The 24,160-nt window shown below is 56.7% G+C and overlaps 1 long non-coding RNA gene and 1 pseudogene across 2 annotated transcripts; both read right to left on the bottom strand.

Moving 5' to 3' along the window:
* Nucleotides 1-408: 408 nt before the first annotated feature.
* LOC117073050 lies at nucleotides 409-23,689 on the bottom strand. Of its 2 annotated transcripts, XR_004433084.1 has the most exons (5): nucleotides 23,302-23,689; nucleotides 6,828-6,945; nucleotides 5,703-5,908; nucleotides 3,748-4,747; nucleotides 409-1,503 (listed from the first exon to the last, which is right to left on the bottom strand). It is a non-coding gene; the product is annotated as an uncharacterized LOC117073050 (long non-coding RNA). The 2 variants fall into 2 exon arrangements; XR_004433083.1 differs by lacking the exon at nucleotides 23,302-23,689 and having other exon boundaries at nucleotides 6,828-7,333.
* LOC117073041 lies at nucleotides 8,759-10,937 on the bottom strand (annotated as a pseudogene).
* Nucleotides 23,690-24,160: the final 471 nt, after the last annotated feature.

Genomic DNA, 24,160 nt, shown 5'->3' with positions numbered 1-24,160 from the left:
AAATCGGCTGGGCATGGTGGCTCATGCCTGTAATCCCAGCACTTTGGGAGACCAAGTCAGGCAAATCACCTGAAGTCGGGAGTTCGAGACCAGCCTGACCAACATGGAGAAACCACGTCTCTACTAAAAATACAAAATTAGCCGGGCATGGTGGCACATGCCTGTAATCCCAGCTACTCGGGAGGCTGAGGCAGGAGAATCGCTTGAACCTGGAAGGCAGAGGTTACGGTGAGCTGAGATGGTGCCATTGCACTCTACCCTGGGCAACAAGAGCGAAACTCCATCTCAAAAAAAGAAAAAAAAATTAGCTGGGCATAGTGGCGTGCACCTGTAATCCCAGTTACTTGGGAGGTTGAGGCATTAGGATGGCTTGAACCTGGGAGGTGGAGGTTGCAGTGAGCTGAGATCGCGCCATTACACTCCAGCCTGGGTGACAGAGCAAGACTCTGTCTCAAATGAATAAATAAATAAAAGCACTGGCCCATGGTTAGATCGTGGTAAGTCTAATTATCTTCCATCTTGGAGGACTCATGCCCTTATACTGTTGGGGACATTTCAGGGCCCCAAGGGACCCAGGACAAGCTACTTCCTTAAGTAAGGGGCTTGCTTCCATTGTTTCTCTGCCCCTGAGGACAGAGGAACCATTATTATCGTCCCCATTTTGCAGGTGAAGAAACTGAGGTAGGCAGAGGCCAGAGACATTTGCCAGTCAGCAACGGGTTTGGATTCAGGTTTGTCCCTTAACTGTGACTTTCTGTTGCACTGCTGGAGGTGGGAATGCCATCGTCTTGTGTGGTCCGGGAGTCGCAGGTAGGTTCAGAGCCATGGAGGATGGGAGCCCCTTGTCCTCTATGTGTGGACTCAGTACTTCCTTTTTTCCTCTTTGCTTCCATCCCAGGAAGAGTTCTACATGTGCTGGATGGGACCTTCCAGGCCCTAAGTTTTTGTGGCTGCAGAGTCAGCTCAGAGCCATTGGGCCAAACTCAACAGACCCACAGACAAACTGTGGTGCATACTCTCAGGCTCAGGGCTGCTGCATGGCCTTTTTCTCTCTCCTCCTCTCCCTGGCATTTTTTTGCAGTTTCTGGGACTTTGGGTTCCTCTCTGGCATCCACTTTCTCTGGGCCTCCCAGGATCTCTGTGACTGTCTAGACCTTCATCCTCCTGCCACAGCCCAGGCCACTACCCTAGCCACTGTCTGAAACTGACCTCGGCTGAGCCACTGGCCCTGGTATTACAGGCAGATCCAAGCTCAGGAACCCCAAGCTCCATCCTGCGACAGGACAGACCAGGTCCTGTGTAAGAAGTAGGCGGGTGGCCCTGGATGCTGCACGGGTGACCCTGGACGCTGCCCTCCAGTCACTGGGCTCCTTGGGAAGGGGCTCAGATGCTGCTCCAGGGTTCCAGAGTGACCAGGGTTGGGGGTGGATTTTCAGAGCAGCAGCCTAGGCCCTCCTCCATCCATCATTTCCTGGTCTGGCCTGGCTGGGCCATTCCCTGGTCCTGGAGAGGTTAGAGGTGTCCTAGGGTTGTGCCTCAAGTGGAGCACAGGGCACTTAGTGCAAAGGACACTCACTCAGTCTCACACACACTCACTCAGTCACTTATACACTCATGCACACTCACATATACACACACACATTCACACTCACACACATATACACTCTCACACACTCATACACTCACACACATATACACTCATATACACACATTCACACTCACACACATATACACTCTCACACACTCATACACTCACACATTCATATACACACACTCATACACATCTCACACTCTTACACTCACTCTCACTCATGCTGTCCCAGTGACATTCCACCCCCACCACCAGCCTGCGTCCTTGGCTGCTGGGCACCAAGCTCCCTTCCCCTCCCCCGCTCCCACACGCCCGTAGCTGTCCACTGCCTGCAGATCCAGGGCAGACTCGTCTGTTTGCATCAGAGGCCCACCTCTCTGGAAGATTCCGGCATGTCCCACCATGCCACATGTGGTTCTCTTTGCCTGTCTCCTCTCTGTGCCTTTGCTCAAGCTGTTCCTCCCTCTGGCACACTGTTCCTGGCTGCCCCCACCATGTCCCAAAACAAATGCCTGGTCTCCCATGAACCTGCTCCCCCATGCTGTCCTCTGCCTCAGGGACAGCACCAGCATCCACCCACTGCACATGCCAGGGCGCAAGGAGCCTCCCCAACCCCTCCTTGGCCTCCTTCACCCTCTAGCCATGCCACACCATGCCCTGTCCCCTGTACCTCCCACACTGTCTCAGCCGGCTGCCACCATCTCCCCTGGATCTCAGTGCAACACTCCCAACTGGCTTCTGTGTCCACTCTTGTCCCTATCATTCTGAGTAAGCTTTGGCGATCTAGTCTCTTGTCTCTATAAAACCCTGCCCAAGCTTCCGGCCACCACAAGACAAGGGCTGATCTCAGGCCAAATGTCCCCCTCCCTGCCTCTGGTCATACTGATCCCCTCTCAAGCTCTGAGGTCTGTGACCTGGGGGTCCCCATCCAGACCATCCCTGTCCCTTTCGCCTCCCCCAGTGTCTCCTCCCCTCATCAGCCACCCTGGACCTCAGGCACCCTCTTCGGGCAGGTCTTCTGCGACCTCTACGGAGGCCAGGCCCAGGGGACCAACACTCCCTGCCCGCTACCCCCTTGTCATTCTTTAATGCCTTATTCATCCCGATTTGTGCAACTACCATCTCTCCTGCAGGACTGCTCTGTGGGGGCCTGGCTGTGGCTGTCTTGTTTGTGACTGTGCCCCCAGCACCCTCGGGGCCCTCTGTGGGTTTGGTTTTCAGCCTGGCTCCACCCAGAGGCAGGAAAAAGGGAGCCCCAGTCCCTCCCACCCTCTCCTCCAGGAAACCCTCCCTGAAGAGACCCTGGGGTATCAGGGGAGGCCTCCTTGCCCCTCCCCTAGGACTCCCAAGCCCTGTGTCCCAGTGATCACCCCAAGGGCAAGGACATATTGGCTGGAGAGCCCCCAGGACAGGGCTGTAGCTGCCTTGTGGCTTCCACTTCCCCAAGCCCAGTGCACCCACCCCTGGGGCCTGCTTGATGATGCTGGAGGGCTGCCCTCAGCTGGGGCACCAGGAGGCCAGGATGGAGCCCCACAGAGCCCCAGCGGTACGGGAAAGGTGGCAGTGCCCGCTCGGCATCCATTCCTCCTCCCCAAGCCCTGCCAGCTGGCTTCTCCAGCTCCAACTGGGCTCTGCCTTTCTCTCTCCCTCCATCACCGCGCTGGCTCCCCTCCTTCTCCCCTCCTCTCCTACTCTCTTTCCCGTTCCCTCCCCTCTCCCCATTCCCCTTCCCGGACCTCCCCCGCCCCCACTTCTCTCCTCTCCTCTCCTCTCTTTTCCTCTCCTCTTTTCTCTGAGTCCTTCTCCCTCGCCTCCTTCCTTTCTTCTTCCTGGGTTAAAAATAATCAACTTTCTGGGAAGCAGCAGCTCCTGCTGAGCCGCCCTCCCCACACTCGGGAGCCCCTGAGAATAGCTTTCTGCGGTTCTCCACTCGAGCCCCTCCCCTCCCCTCGCCGCCTCCCCGCGAGCTGACTAATAAGCCCGGCCGCGCGGTGCCAGCTCGGCTGGAAAGGCGTTAACCGCTTCGTGTCCGGACCGCGCGAACGGGGCGGACGGGCGCCCTGCAGGTCCGCGGGGAGGGGTGGCGGGAGAGGCGGCCCCGGGACACAGCTCAGGACGAAGCCCTGAGCGGCACGCGGTAGGCCCTCGATTCTTACTGGCGGTGGGATGAATGTTGACCTCTGATCGCCACGCCGGCAGGTTCTGCTGCTGGTGCAGCTAGCAGAGCTTGGTGGCATCGGTGGGCGCGCCAGGTGCGATACCCAAGGGATGGGTCAGGGCCACATGGAGGGCGTGGCTGGGCCGGTGAGGCTCCCTCCCTGTGGCCCGGGGGACTTCTAGGTCCCTGGCACTGGGCACCGACTGAGGGGAGCCGGGGCTGGGACCGTTCAAGTTCGGGCCAAGGGCAAGGAAGGGCTGAAAACTGTCCTGGGATCCAAGGACGTCCACAGCTGGTAGGGTCTTTAGCGATCACCCACTCTCCTTGCAGAAAAGGAAACTGAGGTCCAGAAGGTGTGACTGAGGCCGGGACGTCTCTCGGTTCCTGTCCCAGACTAAGGGATGCCCGCGGCCCTGGAGCCGAGACTTTCAGTTCAGGCGTTTCTGCAGGGGTAAGGTTGGGGGAGGGGCGGGGTACATCGAGGTCAAAGGTGAGAGGTAGGTGGGGAGAGAAGAAGCGCGGAGCTCTGCGGGGTCCCCGCCAGTCCCGCCCACTCCGCGTGGTCTCGGCATTACCTCATCGCGGCGCGCTCTCATTGGCTGGTTCCCCCTTTGAAGGACGGCCCAATGCGGCGGAGCCCCTTAACCCTTTCCGCCCCGCGGACTCTGCCCTGGCCATGCCACCTGCCTCCGCGGCCCCCAACCGGCTTTCAGGCGCTGGAGGGCCACGGAGAACAGGGAAAGGTAATGTGGGAGCCGTCTCGAGGCCAGAGAGTACAGTGGTTAGAGCACAGGTCGGACAACTACGTCTTGGGCCCCTGCCCCGCGGCCGGCTGTGTGACCTTGGGGACTGACTTCACCTCGCTGAGCCTCCGCTAGTTTGCTTAGCTGTAAACAGAGGTGAATGATGTAACTCCTGCCCTTCCCAATCCTTCCCGGTGTACTTGCCAAGTGCCAGGCACACGTGGGCTCTGCGTTCCATTCCACCTTGTCTCCTCACTGCAAGAGGTACAGTTATTATTACGGGTTTTCCGAGGAGGAAACAGGGCTCAGAGCAGCAAAGCTGCCTCCCAAGGTCACCTATCAAGAAAGTCACAGAGCTGGGATTTGATCCCGAGTTTCGAGTTCTGAGCTGTACTCCCCGCCAGGGCAAGATTCTGCTTCTGCTGGGAGGTGCTGCTTCTAGGAGCTCTCCATCTCTCCCGAATGAGGGACAGGACTCATACCCAGCTGGTCAGCTCGTGACACATGCCACTGTGGCCAAATAAAACCAGTGACAAGCTGGAAAGCCCAGGACCTCCAGGGACAAGGGACAGGAAGAAGGGTGAGGGCAGGGAGGGGCTGGAGTTGAACCCTCTAAATAGGGAGGCAGGAGGACCCTCAGACAAAGGCAGGGGGCTGGACTGAGTCCTATGAGGGTGCATGTAGGAGGAAGCTCTCAAGAAGCCTGCAGGATCCCCTGGGAGTCAGCCTGCTGGTTAGGGGTCAGCCCAGCCAGGCGGCTTCTCTCTGGGCAGCACCAGGGGTCAGCCTGGGGCAGGAGTGCAAGCCGAGGCCCACGTATCTCATGTCTAGGTATTTACAAGTTATAAATCAAGCTAACAAACTGCTAAATAAAATATGTTCTGTTGCCGGGTACCCATCACTTTGGGAGGCCGAGGTGGGCAAATCACCTGAGGTCGGGAGTTCGAGACCAGCCTGACCAACATGGAGAAACCTCGTCTCTACTAAAAATACAAAATAGCCGGGCGCGGTGGTGCATGTCTGTAATCCTAGCTACTCGGGAGGCTGAGGCAGGAGAATCGCTTGAACCACGGAGGTGGAGGTTGCAGTGAGCCAAGATCGCACACTTCACTCCGGCCTGGGCAACAAGAGCGAAACTCCATCTCGAAAAAAAAAAAAAAATGTTCTGTCCTCCTTCCTTGACAAATACACCTTCATAAGGACAAACCACCTGGAAGGCTGGGTTTGTGTTTAGAATTCTCAGGCTCCTCGGAGACCGGAGACCGCAGGAGGAGCTGTAGCAGGTGGGAGGGTGGGGGTGGGGAGCCAGCCTCTCAGCCTCTGGCCTCTCCAGCTTCACACTCTTCTTTCCTTTTTGCCTCAGGTTTTGTTCTTTTCCCTGAGGGGCTGTGCACGTTCAGGTGTAGGCACTCCAGGCTGTAAGCACATGTTCTGTCCACACCCCCTGCCAACAGCCACCTCCTGGTCACTCCTGCGGCTTAGGGGTGCCCAAACGGGTGGCTCAGACAACCCTCAGGAGAATGCACCCAGGACGCAGGCTGGGGTCATTGAACAGGGAACTCCAGGGCCCCAGATGCCAGATCATGGTCATGGGGCCCATGGCTCCAGCTGGAAATGTCTCCCTGGTCCAGGAGTGCTGCTCTCAAAAAGCACAGGGCTCAAGTCTGTGGGCCGAGGGCCCCAGGGTGCTGCAGCAGCTGGGGTGGTCAGAGCTGGACATGGGGTCTCCCTCCCTCCTTGAGCTTGCTCTTGACCGTCACCTCCAGCCATGTACCCCCTCCCCAGCCAGATCCCCCACACCCCAGGCAAATGCCAGCCCTGGGGAGCTTCCCACTTCAATGAGTCAGCTCCCTTTACCCTGTCCCCACTGCCCCCCACCCTTATCCCCCTTATCCGGCTGCTCCACGCCCTGCCTGCTCCCTGGGCTCCTAGCCCCAACTATCTGCCATACCCCCGCCCCGCCCCCCTCTGCCACCCTAACCTCCTATCTGCCCTCCTCAGGTCAGCCAATCAGATCTTTCTAAAATGCAAAGATGCAGGCTTCGGGCTTCCTTCCCTCTCTAACCAGCGCTGGTTCCCAGGCTCTCTACATATCATTCCCCAGGCTCTGGATGTCCCTCCTCTCTTCCCTTCTCCTCTCCTTGGGTTCTGAGCTCTAGCCATTTGGGCCTTCTCTCCAATTCAGTTTTGCGTCATTTCTGCCTCACTGTCTTCATGCGCACTACCCCCTCTACCTGGAACCATGTTTTCTGCTCTTTGTCCCTGGCTCCCCAGACCAGCAGAAACCACATGGCGATGAGCACATGGAGTTATCAGTTTCCAGTGTGTTTTCTACCTGGCCTGTAGGCAACAGGAGGGCAGGTTGGGTCAGTGCTATTCGCTGCTCCATCTTCAGTGTCTGGCACAGAGCAGGTGTCACTGAAGTTTCATGAGTCACATGCACCTGCACTGGGCTTGAAATCAAGAGACCATGGCAGCTAATGTCTATTGTATGCTCACTGTGTCCCGGGCTCTGCTTTTAAGCATATTATATGTATTAGTTCACTTATTTCTCACAACAGACTTAGAAATAGGAATGGTTACTATCTCCACTCTACCGAATGAGGACACTAAGGCACAGAGAAGTTCAGAGACTTAGACTCACAGCTGCCCAGTGACAGACCCTGATTTGAACCCAGGCCGTGGAGTTCCAATGCTGAAGCACGTCTTCCCATCTAGCCCCAGCTGGGCCAAGGCCTTGCTGTGGGTCCCTGGGCACCAGTGTCTCCACTTCTCTGAGCTGCAGCTTTTCTTTTCTTTCATTTTTTTTTTTTTTAGATGGAGTTTCGCCCTTTTTGCCAAGGCTGGAGTGCAATGTCGTGAGCTTGGCTCACTGCAACGTCTGCCTCCTGGGTTCAAGTGATTCTCCTGCCTCAGCCTCCTGAGTAGCTGGGATTACAGGCATGTGCCACCACACCTGGCTAATTTTGTATTTTTTAGTAGAGATGGGGTTTCTCCATGTTGGCCAGGCTGGTCTCGAACTCCCGACCTCAGGTGATCCGCCTGCCTTGGCCTCCCAAAGTGCTGGGATTACAGGCGTGAGCCACTGTGTCTGGCTCTGAGCTGCCGCTTTTCTGTGTGTGCAGTGGGGGGTTGGCCACAGTGGCGATCCCTGAGGTCCCTTCCAGCTCTGACAGCCTGGCAGCTCCTCTGATCATCCATCCTTCAGGGAGCCAAGGACTCCCTGTGGAGGTCCTGCAGGGATGCCCAAGAGTTGGGTGGCTGGGAAACAGCTTGTCGTGATTTAGGCTGCAGATCTGAGTACCTGGCCAGGGACCCAGTCGTCCCCAGCAGTCTTGTCATCGTGACCCACCTTCTTCTCATAGGAACCCAGGCTGGGCTATGTAAATGAACTGAGCTGAACTGCCAGGTGCTGGGGTTCAGGTAGAGACTGGAGGCTAGAAGTTTAGGAGGGCCGAGTACTGCAGTTGGGTTGGGGGACAGTACTTGGGGCAGGGTTGAGCTTGGGTCCCCACACCAAGAGCTTCATAGTCATGTCACCGACCCTTCAGCGACAGTCCTGAGGGCTGTCCATTTTTTAGAAGAGGACACGACAGGGAGGCATAGGGGGAACAGTGACCTGGCCGAGGTCACACAGCAAGGAGTCTAGATTTGGCTCTTAACCACTCTGCCCCCAGCCTTGGGCAAAGGTGTTCAGTGTAGATGGGAGAGTAAACAGAGAAGTTCTAGAAGGGGTCAGGTGCAGTGGCTCACACCTGTAATCCCAGCACTGTGGGAGGCCGAGGTGGGCGGATCACCTGAGGTCGGGAGTTCGACACCAGCCTGGCCAACATGGTGAAACCTTGTCTCTACTAAAAATACAAAAATTAGCCAGGCATGGTGGTGTGTGCCTGTAATCCCAGCTACACAAGAGGCTGAGGCAGGAGAATTGCTTGAACCCAGGAGGTGGAGGTTGCCGTGAGCCGAGGTCGCGCCACTGCACTCCAGCCTGGGCTATAGAACAAGACTCCGTCTTGGGGAAAAAAAAAAAAGAAGTTCTGGAAAAAACTCTGGGACATGCATATGGGTCCATGTGTTTATACCCATGAGCATGGGTGCTCCCTTGCTCCCCATCCCAGCACCTCTTCTTACCCACCTCTGTCTCACTGCCTTTGTTTATTCGCCTGTGGTCACTGTGGACTCTGCTAGACCCTGAGCCTGTGAGGGCAGCGGCTGTCTTCCTGTTCCCTGCACACCAGCACGTGACTCAAGCACAGGCAGGAGGAAGGCGGATGGAAACACAGGCGCAGCCCGTGGCTGTTCCACGGTGTCCAGTCCCTTCCCTCCTCGGGCCTCTGTTTCTCATCTCTGCATATGCGGTAAAGTGCCCCATCTTTAGTCCAGGCTCAGGTGAGCCGCTGGGTTCCTGCTGGGCCATGGGAACGGTTCTAACACCCAAAGGGCAGGGAGGATGAGGGCAGGCAGCTCAACTGCCCTCCCTCCATCCCGGGGCCTGCCACCTCCCCTCTGTCTTCTCCTGATTCTGGTCACCCACCAGGAGGGGCTCAATGTCCTGCTCAGCAAGTTCTCTCAACAGGCTGGGCAGCCAGTGGGGTGCTCGGCTGGACTGGAGGAGCCGATGTGAGCCCAGGCCACCCATGGAGGCTCCCCCTGAAGAGAGGGAACAGACGACCCAGCCACTTGTCAGGAACCCGGACCAAACACCCCACCCCCAAGGCTCGGCACTAAGTGTCCCAGGGGCCTGATTTGCAGGAAGGGCAGCAGGATGCTCACTTTGTGGCAGAACACTCACCTGAGGGAGGAACTGTACCTGCTCAGACTTGGGTTACCCACAAACTCAGCCCAGCAGAAGTCCAGTGGCCGTGCTAACAATGTCCACTGTGACGCTGCTGAGATTCTGCAAGGTGCTTTCAGTGTTAGCCCATTTTACAGAGAAGAAAGTTGAGGCTCCAGACAGACATGAGCTTAAGCCTCTGGCCCAGTTCAAGTCACCAACCATTCCAGAGGCCAGGGCCTGGGGTGGGGTATGTGGCACCCCAATGCCCAGGTGAGGGCGACCTGAGGGTGGAAGTCTGGGCCAGGAGACGCAATAGAGGGAGTGAGGACGGCTCCTGCCAGAAACAGGGGAGGGGTGTTTGAGACCTTGAAGGAGGTGGGACTGTGACAGTGGTGACCGTGGGAGGGGTCCGGGTCCAAGCAATAACTGGGAGAGACTTGGTGCAGGGCCCTGAGCTGAAATGGAGGAAAATGGAGATGGATTGGTCCCTGCCCTCAATGGGGGGTAAATGCCAAGGCTGGGGGCAGGAGCCCAGAGGAGGGCACCAGGCCAGCCCAGACATGAGCTCTGTGGTCTGTGTGTGTTTACTGTGTGGCCAGAGGACGTGAGGAGTGTGTTGAATGGTCTGTGTGATGTTGTGGTGGGGGGATAAGTGTATCAGCATACGGAGTGTGAGTGTGTGTCTGTGTGTGCATGCATGCACGCTAGAGCATGCACCTTTGTGCCTGTGATCTGTGTCATGCAGTGTGTCCGTGCCTGTGTGGGATGTGGTCCCTGTGATGTGGAGAGTGTATGCTGGTGTGTGTGTGTGTTGTGGGGTGGTGCTAACTGGGACACTCTCCAGGGGAAGAGCCTAGCTCGGATGGAGATGGAGGAGTTAACCAGGAAAATGGGAGAGGAACCAGCACGTGCAAAGGCCTGGAGGCATGAAGAGGGAGCCTGGAGCACTGGAGGACTTGAAAGTGGTCCAGTGAGGCTGGGGACAGGGAGGGAGAGGCAGGGCCTGGGAGGGACAGGGCAGGCGTTCCTCCACCAGTTTGAGTTCCGTTAGCTTGAGGGTGTGTACAGCCAAGAGGGATGGAGGGGCTGAGAGGAGGCCAAGCCAGGTGGAGGGGTGGGGGGTGAGCCTGGACTGGGCAGGTGCTGGGTGGAGGTTGGGGAGTGAGAGCCAGAGCTTTCAACCAAGCCTCTGGGAGGCTGCAGGGCCTGGGATCCCAGACCCGAGCCTAATCCCTGCTCAGCCCAAGAGCTGTAGCTGGAAGGTTCTTAGTTTCCCTTCAGTAAACTGGGGCTCAGGATAGTTCTGGAGCACTTGCTCTGTATAACTGGGCAAGGGCTGGGCAGGCATTTCCAGCATGAACACGTCTTCCCAGGCCCATTGGTTGGAGGACACCGAGGGGTGAGGGTGACCTGAGGGTGAAGTCTGGGCCTGAAAAGGCCATAGAGGGAGTGAGGACAGCTCCTGCCAGGAACGGGAGGGGTGTTTAAGACCTTGAAAGGTGGGACCGTGACGGTAGTGACTGTGGAAGGGGTCCGGGTCCCACCACGGGGGTCAGAGGAAAGGAGCCAGAAGCAGGAGCCAGAATTTGAACCCAGGTGTTCTGACTCCAAGAGGGCCCTCTCACCTGACTTCAACAGTGACCTTAGCGACTTCAACAGTGACCCCAGCAGTGACAATAGTGACTCACCTGCCCCATGGGCTTGAAACTGCGATGGTTGTGCTCTCCTTTGACCCTGTATCCTGGGGGACTCCATACGGTCATTATATTGTTACTGCGCCTTTTTAGAGATGAGAAAACTGTGGCCAGAAGCAGAGTGGCCTGACCAGGGCTCCAGCCCCGCAGTCCTGCTGCAGATGATGTGGGGCAGTTTTCTCAGCACAGGCTGGAAAGCTCTCTTAGGTAACACGTGGAAGACAGCGTGTGACCCGGCAGAAAGGAATTGTAATTCCGGGTGGCTGTACGACCTTGGACGGTCCTTTTCCCATCTCTGGGCCTCGATTTACCCAACTGTACAATTCGCCCCGTGAGTCTAGGAAGATTTGCTGAGCGTCTGTCAACTGGCAGATGAGGAAATGGAAGTTCAGAGAGTTGAAAGCACAGAGTTGCCCCAGGTCAGGCGGCCGGCACAAGGTGGCGCCGGCTTCGAAGCCGGATTCCGAGGGCGAGCCCTGCCCTCGGCCCCCAGCGGTGTTGTCCTGCCCCCAGGGGGCAGCGGCGCGGGGCCGTTCCAGGCCCTGCCAGCCTGACGTCAGGCCCGGCCGGCGGGGCCTCGCTCTGCACAAACAGACGCCGCAGGCCAGCGTCGGGGCCGGGGGCGGCGATGACTCAGGGCCCCGAGACGGGCCGGGAAGCGGAAAGTTGTGTGCAGATGACATCAGCCGGCCGCGAGGGCGGGAGGGGGCCGGCTCCGGGAAACAGCGGCCTGGCGGGCGGCCCGGCCCGGGATAGGGCGCGGAGGGGCGGCCGCGGGGCGGGGGCGGGAACACCGGGACGGGACGCTCGGAACCACGAAAAATGTCCCCCCTCCCGCCCGCCCCGGACCCAGGCCCCGGAGCCCGGCCCCGCTTTTCGCCGGCGAGGAGCGGGCTCCACCCGCCTGCAAAGACGCCGCGCTCCCCCGCGCTCCGGAGGCTGCCGCATCCATCCTGCTGCGTGCCTGCATTTTAATTACCGCCGCATTAATATTCATGAGCCAGGACTCGAGGGGGACCGCGGGCTGTCATTTCCCTCGCCCGCCCTCCCCCCACCGCACCCCTCTTCCTGGGCTGAGTCTTGGGCTTTTTTCTTCCCGTTCCCAACCCCGCTCGCACCAACCGTTGGTGCTCAGCAGATTTGGGGGAGCGGGGTGGTGTGTGAGCATGAGTGTGAGCGACTGTGAGTGGGGAGGGCGCAGGGCGGGGGCCGAGTGTGAGTCTGTGCCTATGTCTGTGTGCCTGTGCGTACGTGCCTATGCGTGCCTGTGTGTCTGTCGGCAGTCCCAGGGCCGCGTGTGCATGTCTTTCATGTCTCTGTGGGGCTTGGAGAAGGGCCAAAGCCTGTCCAAGTTAGCAGGGCCTAACTGTACAAATGGGGAAACTAAGGCCTGGAGAGAGGCTGGGCCTTATCCAAAGCCACCCCATAGGTCAGCAGCACAGGGGAGCGGGAGACCAGGGTCCTACCTTTGGCAGGCTCTGCTCCCCACTCTCCTGTGCTGTTGTTTGTAACAATGGCAGACAGGATGTGCTGAGCGGGCACCTCTTATATGTCCTTCCCAGCAAACCTGTGCAGCACGTGGTCCTATCTGTGCCCCGTGCAGACGGGGAAACTGAGGCAACTGGTCCAGCCAATGAGGGGTGAACTGGAGCCCAGAAGTGTCTGAATCCTAAGTCCCTGGGTTTAACAGCCCCACTGTGATGCCTCCTGGGGAATTGTGGAGTGTCCTCATTGGGGTGATCTGGGGGTACCTGGAAGCTCCTGGGTGCCTGGGCATCAGCGGGGGTGTTTCCCCAGAAACAGCCCACCTTCTGTTTCCCTCCCAAGTGAGTCATCGGATGGGGCTGCCTTCTTGTGGCTTTCCCAGTCCCCCTCCGTCCCCTCCCCATCCCTGAAGCCTCCCAGGAGCCACCCTGCACATCACACCTTGCTCCCTGGGCCTGAGGTCAGGCAATCATTCATTCATTCATTCATCCAACAAATCCTTCAGTGCCAGTCACTGTGCTAGGCACTGGGGATTCTCTGCTCCCCACTCTGGTCATCTCTACCTGGCCTAGGCGCCTCCAGGCCCACAAGGGGGCTGTTCACCTCTGTGTGTCAATGCTCACTAGGGGTGGGGGACTAGGGGCACCTGTGCACAAAAGACAGCTCTCACCCAGCCTTGCCGCAGAGGTCTGGGGTGCCCACATTTGGTGGCCAGAAAGGGGCTGCGATCATCTTAGGGTTGACGGGGCGGTGGCCACACTAGGCAGCCTGAATCTTTGCTTCTCTCTCCTGCAACTTGTCCTCCTCTGGCCGCCAATCTAAATAACCCCAGAGGCTAGTCAGCCTGCCTTGCCCTGGGTTGAGCCAAGGCCATCCTCCCTCTCATGTCCAGCCGAGAATAGGCGGACTGTTCCCTCGTCTCTGCCCACACAGGACTGGGCTGGAAGTCGTGTCCCAGCCATGTCCCCTGAGCCTTTTCTCCCCTCCCTTTGGGAGCTCCACAGGAACACAGAGATGCAGCCAGAGGACTTGGGAGAGGAAGCGATCATTTAATTACCTTCACCGGATAAATAGGAGTTTGCTTAGGAGAGGCGGCCCAAGGACGGGGGACTAGCTCAGAGGGGCGCCCACTTGCAGCTCCCATTCTATAACAGGAACCAGAGCAGGCCAAAGGCAAGAGACCTGGGAGACTGGGAGGATGGATTTTCTGCTAAAGGGCCTGAGACAGTACAGCCTAATGGTCCGGTCCGCACCCCTGGGTGGGTCCATCCTGGGTGAGAATCCTCCTCCCTCCTCACTGTGAGGGCCTCTATTTCCTGATCTGCAAAACTGGGAGAATAACTTTTTTTTTTTTTCAGGTTTATATTCAGATCAAGAGACACTGCCCATACAGCACCTAGCACGGTGGCTGGGGCTCTTTCATAGGGTGATCTGTCCTCAAGGACATAGGGAGGCCTCTGGAATCACTGTCCCCATTTGGCCCAGAATGGGATTTAAGGATCAGTCTGTGTCCCACAGTCTAACCCATGGGGAGGAGTTTGGTAGGGACAGACTGCTGGGAGGAGGGGGAATAGCCTGAAACTGTCATGGGTCAGGCAATGCTCAGGCTCTAGGTAAGAGAGGGATCTCAGAGGCCCCAGACCTGCCTGCTGGGCTCCGTGTAGACCTGCCAGATGGCCCGTCACCCAAACAGCCACAGCCGCAGTGAGAGGGGCAGCCTGGCCCGCCAGCTCCTGGCTCCCTTCTGCTGCCTGTATCTCTTTGCCTCCTGGCTCCTGTCTTTTGAAAATGTCCTCCCTTCTTTTGTTAGAATAGTCATACCTGTACATGGCAAACACACACACACACACACACCACACAACCTTTTATTTTTTAGAGGAAGCACTGTAAAAGTTCATGCAATACATCCTGATGCTGTCATTCTAGGTTTCGTGTACATTTCCAGGATATTTCTCTGCCTACAGAGCTGTCTTTGTAAAACTTCCATAGGATGACTCTGCTCAAAGGCTTTCAATGGCTCCCCGTTTTTATAAAGCAAGGTAGCTTCCTCCAGACTTTGCAGCCTGGCCCAGGTTTGGCAACACCATTCTCCTTCCTCTCCCCATTACCCTCCCTGATGCTGGGCTGCGGGCCCTTCCTCAGATCGTGGCCTCCTCTCCTGCCACCATGCCTTTGGCTTTGCTGTGCAGACCTCTGGGAATGGCCCATTGCCTTCACTGGGATTTCTCAAGACCAGCCTTTGCTGTCCCCCAGCCTCCATGCCTCCTCCCCCAGATCTCTTCCCTCCCCATCCCTTACACCAAAACCCACCTCTCTCTCTCCCGGTGCCCTCAGGACTAGTGGACACCTCTAGGGTGCTGCTTTTCACATCTAACTCTCAGGAGCGCCACCTCCAATCTTGTGTCCCCACTCAGCTATGAGCATCTCAAAGGCTGGGGTCCTGGCATCTTCATTTTTGTTGCCACCTAACTTGATGCCCTGCACATAGTAGGCACTTTAAAATGTTATATTAAAAAAAAATTAAAGTTGCCCTTCCCTCCTTCCTTCATTTTTTTTTTTTTTTTTTGCAGAGTCTTATTCTGTTGCCCAGGCTGTATGGAGTACAGGGCGCAATCATGGTTCACTGCAGCCTCGACCTCCCTAGGCTCAGGTGATCCTCCCACCTCAGCCTCCTGAGTAGCTGGGACTACAGGCGCGCTCCACCAGACATGGTGGAGCATTTTCGTATTTTTGTAGACATGAGGTTTCGCCATGTTGTCCAGGCTGGTCTCAAACGCCTGGGCTCAAGTAAGCCTCCAGCCTCAGCCTACCAAAGTGCTGGGATTACAGGCATGAGACACTACACCCTGCCTACTTTGTCTTTAGAGATTCAGACTCAGCCAGCAAATGAGGGTTGAACCGTGACTCTATCATTTCCTAGCTGTGTGTCCTTGAGAAAGTGAATCAACCTTTCTGAGCCTCAGTTACCTCATCTGGAAAAGAAAGTTAATAATAAAATCTCCCTTTGTGAGTAACAGTGATAACAGTGCATGTGAAACACTGGCACTGTTAGCACTGGCCCGGGGCAGAGAGTAGCCAGCAAGCTCTGATGTTACTCAGTTTTGTCTTAGTCTCATTCAGACTTGTCCAAAGTCACCTGTCCAGTTTGGGGCAATGCTGGGACGCTGCCACTGTCTCTTCCCCCTTCAATGCTACTTCCCTCTAGCGGGAGAGGGTTCCAGGCCATTGTCTCTGTTTTGCAGAGAAGGAGAACCAGGTTCAGAGAGGTTGAGTTGCTCACCTAGGGCCACACGGCCCTGAGAACAAAGCAAGGGTCTGTTTGTTTGCTAAGTTCCTGGTGAGTTCTTTAGGTTGCTCGGGATAGGGAAAACCTCAATGAGACCCACCATCCTTGCAGAGGCGCTGGTACTCCTGTGACCAAGAACTGGCAAGGTGGGTTCCTCAGGGGCCAGGGAGTTGCCACAAGTGCTCTAAGTGAGACATCACTAAGACAAACAGCCCGCATTTCCTGGGTGCCTTCCCCAGGCAGGGAGCTGTGTTAAGTTCATGGGCACAGCCTCCTTCCATCCTCACAGCAACCCTGCTATCCTGCATTCCAAGGGTGGGTGCTTACTGAGATCCGGGGTAGGGGCTAAAGGAGGCGTGGCGCCAGCACCTGAACCCTGATTTCGCTCCTGCCCTGAGCCTCTGTGGACCACCGAGGACAATGGGCTTTAGCCTGTGCTGTGTCAGCTCTGGGACTCAGCAGGAGACCAGGCTCGACCCCCAACGCCCCCAACCCAAGTTGGGGGTGCTGTTTGGGTCTCATACAACATCTGGGGGTCCCTCCCCAGCCCTGGCCCCACAGAGCCGACCCAGCTGCGTCTCTGAGCCGCACCCAAAATCTTCCCAGCTTTGCCAGGGAGACTGGAAATTTCTGCTCAGCAGCTTCGTCTGGGATGATTTCGACACTTGGCTCGGTGGGGTCGAGAGGAGGAGCCAGGCCACTCAGGCGCTCAACATTCTGGAACTTCCCTTGGGTCACCGGGAGGGGGGGTTTGCTAGGCCTGGGTGAGCCCCTCCTAAATGATAAAATCAAACAACAGTGACGAAGTACCGAGCGCTTACCATGTGCTGGGCCCTGTGCCAAGTCAGGACTTGCTGGGCCTCACGGAACCTTCCGGCGCCCGGGCAAGGCCAGCACTGTTACTAACCGTCTCGCGGACTGCTCCTGACTGGAGTCTCTGTTAGCATCCAGGAGTCTCCTCCTCAGATACTCTGAGTCCCCCCTCCAGAGACCCCAGGCTCCGGATTCTCTCTGCGGGGCCGCTGACGTGCTCAGCCCTGGTGAACCCACTCTTCCAGACACTTCCACCCACGCCCGGCCCCGGGGCTGGGGGCGTCGGGCAGAGCGCCGGTGAAATTCTGCCAGTGGCTAAGGCGCCTACTGTGCTCCTGGCTCTGCGAAGGTTGGGGGGCTGTCACCAGGCCCAAAGTCGCCAGGGAGGAGGGGCGTGAATGACGAGTCTCAGATCTCGGCGAGGGGATTAGACACCCCGGGCAGGCAGCAGAGGCCGGCCCTGCTGAGCGACCCCCGGCAGCGACGACCCTCAGGGGCTCAGGCCCCACGCCCATTAACTCGGTGTCAGTCCCTTCCATCCCGGGGAGTCGAGCTCCTGGGAAGCAGCGCCTGGGGGCGCCGGCGACCGGCGGGGGCCGCCTCCCTGCTCCCCCGCCCTGGGCCCAATCGCCGGGCGCAAGGCGTGCAGGGCGCGGCGAGGGCCAGGACGCCCAGTTCAGCGGAAAGGAATGCCTCGCTCGGCGGGGGAGGCCGTGGCCGCGAGGCCGTGTCCACCCCTGCCCGCCCCGGGCCTCATTTCACTACGGCTCTGAAGCCCGGCCCGTTTCGCCCGCCGGGTCCCGCAGGGTGACTCCCCCACCGATTGCGGTCCCCCGCTCCCCTCCCCCGGCCGCCGCCGGCGGACCCCAAAGTCGGGGCGAGTCTCCAAACCGGGGAGCCAGCCCCGCCCTCACGCCGCGGCGGCGCCCTCCCCTCCCCCTCCCCGCCGCCCGCCTCTCCCCCTCCCCCCTCCATAACTCAAAAGCCTGTCAAGCTGGTTCCAGACTCCTGGCGCCGGGCTCCGCTCCAGGAAAGAAAAAAAGGAAAGAGAAAAAGGGAAAAAGCCGGCGCGAGGGAGCGAGAGAGGCCCGCGGAGCAAAACCGTGCGCCCCGGCACGCACAGCCCTGCGGCCCCCGACCTCCCGCGCCCCTAACCCTAACGGGGATGCCCGTCCTAGGGACACCGGGCGCGCGCGCGACCCCGATCAATTATTTATGGGCGAATCAACTATGTAGCCGCCCGGGGCGGGGGCAGGGGAGGCCGGGAGGGGCCGTGCGACGCGGAGACCACCCGGCCGCGGTGGCGGATCTCCCGCCCGGCCTCGGGGTCGGGTCGGGAGGCGTCCCCACGCCGACCGGGGAGGGTCCCGTTGTGAGAAAGCTGCCTCGGGGTGGGCTCCGGGAGGAGCGCGGGGTAACCTGAGGAAGCGGGAGAGACGACTCGGAGACCTCCCAGTTAGATTGGGAGGGGAGATGGGGGCGGGCAGCGGGGCTGGGAAGAGCGGGCCACGGAGACAGGGGCGTGGGAAGAGTCTGGCCTAGGCATTTCTTCCCTTCCTTCCTTCCTTCATCCCCATCCTTACTGCAAGCCCACTACGTGCCACTGCGCCCACAGCAGAGGGCGGTATTAGGGAGGGGTTAGGCGCAGGAAAGAATTTCGAGGTACAACTGGGTCCAAATCCAGTTTTGTATCCTTTTCTCCCCTGCTGTGTGGCCTTAGGCAACGGCTTGGGCTCTTGGAGCCTCCATCCTCATCTGCCAGTGGTCTTCAGGACGTGGGAGATGGGGCGCTTGGGCAGAGAGTGTTGTGAGGGTGCGGTTGAAGGGAAGCTTTACATAGAGGGGAACATGCCCAGTTCCCCAGTATTCCCCAGCTTGTAGCCCCGACTTTGGGTCCCGTATAATCTGCCTGTCCCCGGGACCCACACATTTGAAGGTCGTTATTAAAACCAGTGCCAACCCCAAGGCCACTGCTCAGGGTGCTCACTCCTAGCTGTCTTCTCACCAGCCTAGCCCTGCAGAAGGTCGTGCATATAGATGGCAGCCAGAGGGACTCAATCTAGTCCTTTCACTCCCCACCTCCGCTGCCTCTCCCCACTGTCTGCCCTTCACATCCCCATCTCCATTCTCCTTCCAACCTGCTTCTAGTCTGGGCTGAGATTGGAGCCCTGAGGCCATAGGGGCTACAGGACAGTCAGAACAGGGGTGGGGGCTCAGCTGGCCCTCCCTGGACAAATGTCCCCCCTGTCTGGGGTGTCAAGACCTTCTACTTCCAAGACTCAGAGGTGAAGGAGGCTTCCATCTGCGACCCAGGATTGCCTAGCGGTGTGCCTGCCTTCTTTCACCAAAACTTGCTATCACTCTGTTAGGTGAATGGGGCAGATCCAGGTTTTCCAATCTTGGGGACCCACTTTAAGAAGGCTAGTGCAGGCCGGGCGCGGTGGCTCACGCCTGTAATCCCAGCACTTTGGGAGGCCGAGACGGGCGGATCACGAGGTCAGGAGATCGAGACCATCCTGGCGAACACGGTGAAACCCCGTCTCTACTATAAAAAATACAAAAAACTAGCCGGGCGAGGTGGCGGGCGCCTGTAGTCCCAGCTACTCGGGAGGCTGAGGCAGGAGAATGGCGGGAACCCGGGAGGTGGAGCTTGCCGTGAGCTGAGATCCGGCCACTGCACTCCAGCCTGGGCGGCAGAGCGAGACTCCGTCTCAAAAAAAAAAAAAAAAGAAGGCTAGTGCAGAGTTATGAATAGGCGGTTAAGCCCAGGGCCTTGGTAAATGACAGTCCTAGGAGCTAAAGCTTCATTAGCCTCTTGGTAACTCACCTCTGTAGATGGACAATGCAACTGTCATCCCTTTGCAGAGGTGGAAACAAAGCTTAGGCTGGCCCAGGGTCACACAGGTAGAAAGGACAAGCTGGGATCAAACCCAGGTCTTACCCCACAGGCAGCAAGCACCCTGAACTAGCTGCCTCAGTACGAATGCCAGCCCAGGCAGGGTCAGTCAGAACAGCCTTTGCTTCCAGAACAGTCTGTGTCCCTCCCTCCTGAGGCCTCCATGTCCCAAAGCTCAAGCCTCAGAGACTCTGTCTTGTGACAACACTCACAGCTCTAGGAAGCAGGTCTCTTCTAAACTTTTGATTCCAGCAATGGTAACCTGCTCACTTCAAAACTCCAGCTCCCCCGCCGACCTGGAGGGAGCATGCCCCTGTTCCACGGTGGACTCCCTGGCGTTCGGGGCGGGATCTGTTTTATTTGGCTCAGTATTCCCAGCTCTTGACGCAGTACAGGCATAGAGCCGACAGTGACTGTAGCAGTAACATCTATTCCCAACCTTGTGGAACAGGATGTTGTTAAACTGCAGATTCCCAGGCCACCCTCAGATTCTACTTAATCAGACTCTCTGTGCTGCACAGGGCTGGGGACTCGGCATTTTACAAGCTCTCTTGGGTGCATAGTAAAGTTCGAGACCACGGATCTACGGCCAGAAAGGATCAAATGGTTGTGTCTAGACTAAGGCCCTCTCACCAGAGGGAGGTATCTCCCCTAAATTGGACTGATTGCACCAGTTCCCCAAGCTCTTCCGGCTGAGATTAAATTATTTCACTTATCAGGCCGGGCGCAGTGGCTCTCACCTGCAATCCCAGCACTTTGGGAGGCTGAGGTGGGTGGGTCACTTGAGGTCAGGAGTTCAAGACTAGCCTGGCCAACATGGCAAACCCCGTCTCTACTAAAAACACAAAAATTAGCTGGGCGTGGTGGCGGGTGCCTGTAATCCCAGCTACTCTGGAGGCTGAGGCATGAGAATCTTTTGAACCCGGGAGGTGGAGGTTGCACTGAACCAAGATCGTGCCACTGCACTCCAGCCTGGGCGACAGAGTGAGACTCAAAAACAACGACAAAAATTACTTCATTTATCAAAGACCTACTGTCTGCCCAGGACTGGATCTGAGGCCTTAGAGAGTTGACCTCGTAGGATACTCAAAAAAACTCTGAGAAGTAGGGAGAATTATTGTCCCCATTTCACAAATGGGAATCTGAGGCCTGGAGAAGCAAAGTGACTTGTGGAAGGAACATGGTCCTGGGGAATGAGGAGGCTGGGATGGGAGCTGAACTCACCCTTAACTCCTTCCTTCCTTAACTGCCCACAAGGCCACCAATTTGAGGGCTGTAACTCGCAAGGGTCCTTCGGTAACATCCAGAGATGAGAGTTTACACACCAGCCTGTGAGCAGCTTTGAGAAATTAAACATGCTACAGAGTCACTACAGGGACCTCAAGCTAAGACGCGCAACAAAATTAGACGACAGGCCCCAAAGAAATCTAATCAAGTAGGCCTCTTCTCCTCCGTATCTTTGGAGTCGGTGTTCGGGGGGAATGTGTGTTTGCGGAAGGATTTGATGTATTTGCGTCAGGCAAATCTTTGTCTTTTTCTCTGCCTGCGGTTCTGTACTAGACAGCAAGAAAGCTCCATAGCTGGTGGCTGGTGCCGCAGGCCAGCGTGGCTCCCTGGGCTTCTCCGTAGGGCTGTGTTAAGGCGCTTCCCCAGGTCCAGTGCTCTGTGCAAACGTAGCCTCTTTCCTGCTCCAGGATGAGCAAGGCACAGGGGAGGTTTCAGATGGAGAGAAACTGATTTAGTGGCCACTGCTTCTGAGGCTGGGGGACCTGCCTGAGGTAGAGGGTGTGGACTTGTTCTGGGAGGACCCAGAAGGCAGAACCACGGAAGGCTACCAAGAGAGGTCGGTTTTGCCTCACAAGATGAACTAGCCAATAGTCAGGGCAGCCGTGTAAGTAGTGAGTGCCCTGCCTGGGGAGGTAATCAAGGACAGGCAGGGATAGAGAGTGGTGTGTCTAGGAGTACAGAGCCATGCCTCAGGAGAAGAAGTGGCTGAAGACACTTTGAGGTCTTTTGAAACTCTGGGAATTTCCATTTCTAACATTACTGACCAGCTCATGTGGGACGGAGGGGATAAATTAAGAAAGAGAAGGGGCAGGTTATGATGGCCAGACTGGTAACCACATACCCCCAGGGAGACTGAAGCAGGCTCGTAGCCCTTGGTCTTCCAACAAAAACTGCTGCTTCTCTCTCTCCCTTCCTCCCTCCCTCCCTTCCTTCCTTCCCTCCCTCCCTCCCTCCTTTCTTCCTTCCTTCTCTCATCTCTCTCATCTCCCTCTCCTTCCCTCCTTCCCTCCTTCCCTCTCTCCCTCCCTCCCCCACTCCCTCCCTCTCTCTCTCTCTCTTTCCTTTCCTTCTATAGGGTCTTGCTCTGTCACCCAGGCTGGAGTGCAGCTGTGTAGTCACAGCTCACTGCAGCCTCAACCACCCAGGCTCAAGCAATCCTCCCACCTCAGCCTCCTGAATAGCTGTAGTGAGACTACGGGTGCACTCCACCATGACTGGCTAATTTTTGTATTTTCTGTAGAGACGGGGTTTTGCCATGTTGCCCAGGCTGGTCTCAAACTCCTGGGCTCAAATGATCTTTCCACCTTGGCCTCCCAAAGTGCCGGGATTACAGGTATGATCCAGCACAGCTGGCCTCACTCTCATGACCCCTCATGGGGTCTTGCCATGTTACCCAGGCAGGTCTTGAACTCCTGAACACAAGCGATCCTCCTGACTCGGCCTCCTTAAGTGTTGGAATTGCAGACCTGAGCCACCGTGCACGGCACACTATTGTTTCTTGAAATTCAAATACACTCCTTTCTTTTGCAGTCATTTGTAAATGTCTGGTAACCTTTCATAATGTTATTAATAATAATATTTCTAATAAGCGGCAATTAATAACTGTACTCTCCATAGCATTAACTGCATGCTTACTGAGAAAGGATGTATTCTAGGCCAGGTGTGGTAGCTCACTCCTGTCATTCCAGCACTTTGGGAGGCCGAGGCGGGTGGATCACTTGAGGTCAGGAGTTTGAGACCATCCTGGCCAACGTGGTGAAACCCCATCTCTACTAAAAATATAAAAATTAGTCAAGTGCGGTGGCGCGTGTCTATAATCCCAGCTACTTGGGAGGATGAGGCATGAGAATCGCTTGAACCTGAGAGGCAGAGGTTTCAGTGAGCTGAGATCATGCCACTGCACTACAGACTGTGCAACAGAGCCAGACCCTATCTCAAAAACAACAACAACAAACAAACAAATAAACAAAAACCAAAACAAAAGATAGAGAGAGGGAGAGGTACAGGGAGAGGAAAAGGGAAAGAAAGGCTGTATTCTAAATGCTTATGTGTATAAATGTGTATAGTGGACATGGCAGTCCTATGAGAAAGGTGTTTATTTGTGCTATCACTCCTGGTTTAGAGATGAGGACACTGAGGCTCAGAGGGCCGACATGCCAAGCCCCAGGGCACAGGAAGGCAGGCCTCTGCTTCCACGTCACATCCCCCAGTGCCTCTGGAAACTGCAGCCTGTGGAGGTCCTGAGGTTGCTCATCACCTGTCTCTGCAGCTCATGCCTCAGCAAAGACTGAGGGTCCTTAACGCTGTCCCCATCCTTATGCAGGTATCATCTCAGAGGCAGCCTCAGGAAGGGAGCTGGGAGATGCTGGCAGAGGGCCCAGGAGAGGCACGCTGCCCTCCAGCTAGGAGCTGCTGCTGACCTCGATGGCCGATGGCCAGGGACCCCGGCCCCTCCCAATCCCAGGGACACAAAGCAGAAGAGCCCAGAATGGGGATGGGGAGAGAGGACCATCTTGTTCAACTTCCTCATTCTATACCAGGAAAACAGGCATCGGAGAAAGGAAGAGATACCTTGATGTCAACGCCAAGTCCAGCAGCTGCTGCTCTCCTGAGTCATCCACGTGGACTTCTCCTTCTGCGTTCCCACATCTCATTCCTCCACTTTTTTTTTTTAAATTGTTAGTAGTAGCATAATACTAAGAAAGCATTATTCAAAGGAACAAGAAGACCCGCCATGTGTGGAACGGTCACTGTGCACCAGGCAATGTGACCCATAATTTTCTCTCCTGTAAAACGGAGATGAGAACAGGGCCTCCCCTGCTGACTCATGGGAAGGGGTTAAGATCAAAGGTGACAGTGGACATGAATCAGCATTTTATAAACCACAAGACATTGTCAGCATGGCTATCTTTGGGTTTTATTATTTTTTTATTTTTAATTTTTATTTTTTGAGAACAGGGTCTCACTCTGCTACCCAGGCTGCAGTGCAGTGATACAGTCATGGCTCTCTGCAGGCTCAAATCCTGGATTCAAGCAATCTTCCTGTCTCAGCCTCCTGAGTAGGTGGGACTATAGGTATGTGCCACCTTGTTTTTAAATTACCTGGCTATGGCTGGGCACGGTGGCTCACACCTGTAATCCCAGCACTTTGGGAGGCTGAGGGGGTGGATCACTTGAGGTCAGGAGTTCAAGACCAGCCTGGCCAACATGGCAAAACCCCGTCTCTACTGAAAATACAAAAATTAGCTGGATATGGTGGCACATCCCTGTAATCTCAGCTACTAGAGAGGCTGAGGCACAAGAATCGCTTGAACTCGGGAGGCGGAGGTTGCAGTGGGCTGAGATTGCCCCACTGTACTCCAGCCTGGGTGGACAGAGCGAGACCCTGTCTCCAAAACAAGAAATAAATAAAATAAATAAATAAATAAAT

This window comes from Trachypithecus francoisi, unplaced genomic scaffold (genome assembly GCF_009764315.1).
Source record: "Trachypithecus francoisi isolate TF-2019V2 unplaced genomic scaffold, Tfra_2.0 Contig01585, whole genome shotgun sequence".
Lineage (NCBI taxonomy): Eukaryota > Metazoa > Chordata > Mammalia > Primates > Cercopithecidae > Trachypithecus > Trachypithecus francoisi.
This window is presented reverse-complemented; position numbering and strand designations above follow the sequence as displayed.